The sequence below is a fragment of the Podarcis muralis genome, chromosome 4 (assembly GCF_964188315.1).
Source record: "Podarcis muralis chromosome 4, rPodMur119.hap1.1, whole genome shotgun sequence".
NCBI classification, from domain to species: Eukaryota; Metazoa; Chordata; class Lepidosauria; order Squamata; family Lacertidae; genus Podarcis; species Podarcis muralis.
This window is the reverse complement of record NC_135658.1, coordinates 58,348,412-58,353,493: the sequence shown is the minus strand read 5'-3', so window position 1 is coordinate 58,353,493 and position 5,082 is coordinate 58,348,412.

Sequence of the window (5,082 nt, the reverse complement as noted above, 5' to 3'; positions counted from 1 at the left end):
CTTGATTAATTAAAAGAGATTCTTTGGGAGAAAAAAATATATGGAATAACAGATACAATTATGTTTAAAATGTCTATTAGGAAGTGCAGTGTAAGCGGTGGAAGTCATTCAATTAAAATTTATTATTATTTGTTTATTGAAAAACATGTAGAATAAATTTGGAAGAAATTCTTCCTACTTTCTTCTTATTATTGTTCTTCTTTCTTCTTTTTCATTCTTCTTTTCTTTTCTATATTTTTCTTTATTAACAGCATTATGGAGGAATTTGGATATATGTATGTAATTGTAACACTTTGTTAATTGATTTTGATTTTGTAATAGTTAAAAAGGTAAAGGTACCCCTGCCCGTACGGGCCAGTCTTGCCAGACTCTAGGGTTGTGCGCTCACCTCCCAGCGCTGTCCGCAGACACTTCTGGGTCACGTGGCCAGCGTGACGAAGCTGCTCTGGCAAGCCAGAGCCGCACACGGAAATGCCGTTTACCTTCCCGCTAGTAAGCGGTCCCTATTTATCTACTTGCACTTAAGAGTGCTTTCGAACTGCTAGGTTGGCAGGCGCTGGGACCGAACAACGGGAGCGCACCCCGCCGCGGGGATTCGAACCGCCGACCATGCGATCGGCAAGTCCTAGGCGCTGAGGTTTTACCCACAGCGCCACCCGCGTCCCTTTTGTAATAGTTATATTAAGCTAATAAAATGTTTTTTTTAAAAAAGAGTTGTGTATTGAAGCATTCGCTTGAAACAGCAAAGTGAAATTTCCAGATGCACTTTTGTGGGGAAGGAATTCCACAATCTTGGGACTGCAGTAGAGAATGTCCTCTGCTGGGCAAAATCACCACAACTTTTGAGGGCAGCTGAACTACCAAGAGGGCTCCTTCTGCTGTTCTCAGTGGAACCATTTCTGCATCTTCAGCCCAGCCACCAAAGGAGGCAGCAGAAGCTGAGGGTGCAGGCAGGTCAAGCCTGGTGCTGGCCAGTGGATCCCCAGGCCGGCTCCATCATCAGGATGCCACATTTGGGGGCTTTCTGCTGGGCTTCACTGGTGAGGATACTGCCAGTGGCCTTTCCACCCACCCATATGCCTTGTGTCAGGACTCTGGCAGCAGCCAACATAATGTAGGGTGGGGTGGATCAGAACCTAAATTTACCTGATAAAGCGTCAAAACCGAGATGTGGAAAATATGGAAACAACGAGGAGAGGCAGGACTGAGATGTGGAGATATGCTTCAGAGATCCAGACCGTGGGGAGCTCCGAAAAATTAATAATTATGATTTGGACTATAATTTGGTCTTTTTTATTTTAATTGGAGTGTTATGATTGGATATATTAATTGGATGTTTTTTTATTGGAAAATCAATAAAAATGATTTTTTTTAAAAGAACCTAAATTTACCTGTTTACACTGTATAAAACTTAATAGCGTTCTAGGTTTGTTGTTAAAAATTGAGCATCAGTTAATGTTTAAACAGCTGGGTTAATGCCCTTACAATTCATTGGATGAAGGAAAGACTTTGGTGCTGTAACAAGAATATGATCATGATTATTTTGTAGCAGAAAAGGAAGGAATCTATGAAGGAGTATTAATAATACACAAATATCTTTTGTGTGTCCTACTGTGGTGATAATAGTTCTGGTATTGTGGTAGCCAAAGGGAATATGAAAATACACACAGTCCCAAGTTCTTTTGTCTTACTATAAATACTTTCCTAAGTTGGTTCTGGAGTGAAAATGTTTCTTTAAATTCTCCTTCTCTTTTTATGCAGGGCTGGGGAGAGAGAATGGAACGACCACATGCTTTTCTATTGCGCATCATTATTCAGGGGTTTTTTTTTGCTTCCTGGAAAGATGATTCCTTGGAAAGATGATTAGTGCCTCAAAATGTAACCGGTGGGTGGAGAACGGATGGAGATGCTGAACACAGCGGTTAGCTGAGATATATAACATTGCTACAGTGTTTGAATAGCAAGAAATTTCATTTCCTGGGTAATATTATTCAACTACTGGAACAGTTTTAAGAACACCCACTACAATTCTAGGCTACTAATGATCCAGAAACTCAATGGAAGTCTTGGTGTAATATATACATGCATCAAATATGGGACAGCTTGTATTAGGCATTGTTGAAACTGAAAATAATGGTTCTGGGGTGTGTGTGTGTGTGTGTGTGTGTGTGTGTGTGTGTGTGTAAGTAAAATAATAATCTATGAGAAAGCATTATGCTGGTAACTGAAGGCCTCTGGATTTAATTCCTTGAGGAAATGCAGATGTCATAAGGTTTCACGTTATTGAGTCTGTATATTTGGGGTCAGCAACCATTTCCCTTACTGCCCAGACCCTAATCAGAACAAGATCCCTTTCAGGTGAACCTGGCTAGATTATCTCCTTACCCTTTCTGACTCAGTAGTTCTGGTCACCTAACCTCACAAAATGCAATCTAAAGCTGGAGGAAAGTTCAGAAAAGTGCAATCAAAATGATCAAAGGGATGGAGTAACTCCACAATGAGGAAAGATTACAACGCTTTTTAATTTAGAAAAAAAGGTAAGTAAGAAGGGACATGGCTAGGGATGTCAGAGGGCATCATTTTCCCATTCCACCCTGTTTTCGTCACATGCAACACTACGGTTTATCTTCCACCAAAAACTACACTATTTGTCTCACTGCAGTGGTGAAGTAACATAACTTGCATAACCTACGCAATTAATTATGTAAGTTACATTATTCCACCCCATTAATTCTAGTGCAGAGGAAACAATGCATATGAGGAAGGGAAATGTAAACAGTTAGGTATCATTTGTGGACTGAAAGCAACAATAGCAGTGAATACTGATCAGTATTCTCTGGATTGCGTTCTGGACATGGAATGAACAAGCAAACATTGGCTCCAATTTCCATTTCCATCAGAGTTCTCTGACACCCATCAACATGCTCAAGCTGTAGAAGATTAAACATGGTATGGAGAAAGTGGGTAGAAAGGCATAATGCTAGAACCCAGGGGGCATCCAGTGAAGGTGAATGTTGGAAGATTGAAGATATACAAAGGAAAGTACTTCTTTACACAGTGCATTGTGAGACTATGGAAGTCTCTCCTACAAGACACAGGGATGGGTGTCAACATGGATAGCTTTAAAAGAGAATTAGACAAATTCATGGTTAAGTCTCCCGGTGGCTATGTTCCATACTGCCAGAAGCAGTATGCTGCTGAATACCAGATGCTGGGAATCACAAGTGCTGAGAATCATGGAATCACAGAATTGTAAAGTTGGAAGGGATCACAAGAGCCAGTCCAACCCCCTGCAATGCAGGAATCTTTTTTGCCTGTTGTTGGGCTCGAACCCTCGACCCGAAGAGTCTCATGCTCTACCAGCTAAGCTATCCTGAGTGCTGTTGCACTTGTATTCTTGCTTATAGACTGCCATAGACATCTGGTTGGCCATTGTGAACACAGGATACTGGACTAGATGGGTCTTTGGTCTGCGATATGGCAATCCTGCCATAGATATGAAAATTTGGTAGCTGTAACCATAATATAACTAAAATAGTAATGCTGCAATCCTGTGCACAGTTAGCTGGGAGTCCATCTCTTTGAACTCAATAGGACTTACATTTGAGTAGACTCGCCTAGGCTTCCATTATAAGCAAATGAAATACAAAGTTGCTGCAGTGTGTGTGTGTGTGTGTGTGTGTGTGTGAGAGAGAGAGAGAGAGAGAGAGAGAGAGAGAGAGAGAGACTCTCCTAAGTGCTTTGCTCATGAGTTCATAATAATTTCAGAGGGGTGAAAGAAATATCAGTCAAGATGAAGCAATGTATATCTATCTATGATGACCTCATGTTCTTCACGTTTCTGTCATGAATGATATCCTGTCTATGAATTTAGCTGCACAAAACAGCTCACACCTGCCACTAATCTCCATTTTCTTTAGCTTATTGATGGAAAGCCAATAACAAAGAGCTGTGGCGTTCCCTGGATGATCACAATTATGGGCATGTAGGTCATAAAGCTGTTTGGCTACAAACTCCACGGGCCATTTCATTTGTTGTTTTCATTAGCCAGGCAACCATTCCCCAAGAGACACTGGGGACTCCTTCAGTGCGTTTAATGGAATCTCTGTGATGTAATTGTCAAAATCCTGGTTGCTATATATGGCAATTATTCCAGACAGATTAGATGACATAGAACAGATGGGCTGCTTGCCTGCTCACTTCTGGCCCCCAACTTTACTCTTTTCTCATATTTAGAGCGGTGCAGTAAAACTGCTCCAACTAAATTAGCATGGCTGCAGCTCTTAGATCTTTAATACAAGTGATTGGGGGATTGGGTTGGAAGTCAAAGAATTCAGGGCGAACATTATTTCCTCATATGGTAGATCTATTTGGGTTTCTGCGGAGGAAAAGTGTTTCTAAAACTGGTTGATTGTTCTGAAGAATACATTGCCATCCAAGGCAGGACATATATTAACCACAGAAAGCTAGTCATAGAAAGCTGTAACTGCAATGGCTTCGCCTGCTCCTAAACTTTCAACAAGAAGTAATTCATAAACCATTAGACTAATTCAGACTCTAATGTATTTCTGCTTATAATCCTATCCTGTGCTACTGTAATGTCATCTTGGAAACATAAATTTATATCCATTGGAAAATGGAAAAATGCATGACTTAAAATAAGACTCTGGTGTCATTGCTTTGTATTTAATGAAGGGAAGCTGTTGATTACAAATGCCACAATGTTTAGGGGTTTTTTTTGGGGGGGGGGCAGAAGAGTGTATACAGTCCCCACCACAAAGTATGGTGCTCAAAGTTGTATCAAGGGGCATGATGTGGGTGACACCATTTCACCCATGTAAGTAATCAGTCAATGATGCACTTACCAAGTAATGGAAAACCATGTCTTCACCAATAAGAGAATCCTTCATTTAAACTTGTGCCTATTGTGAAGGAAAACAAGACTAGCTATTACTATTTTGGAAGCTCTGGACCCTGCATAGAAGTTAAAATAGTAGCAAAGAGGCCCAATTGAAAACAACTATTTTCAAAGCTTCAGTCCCTGATTGTAAACACCACTTCCCAACACTGGAGGAGCTGCAC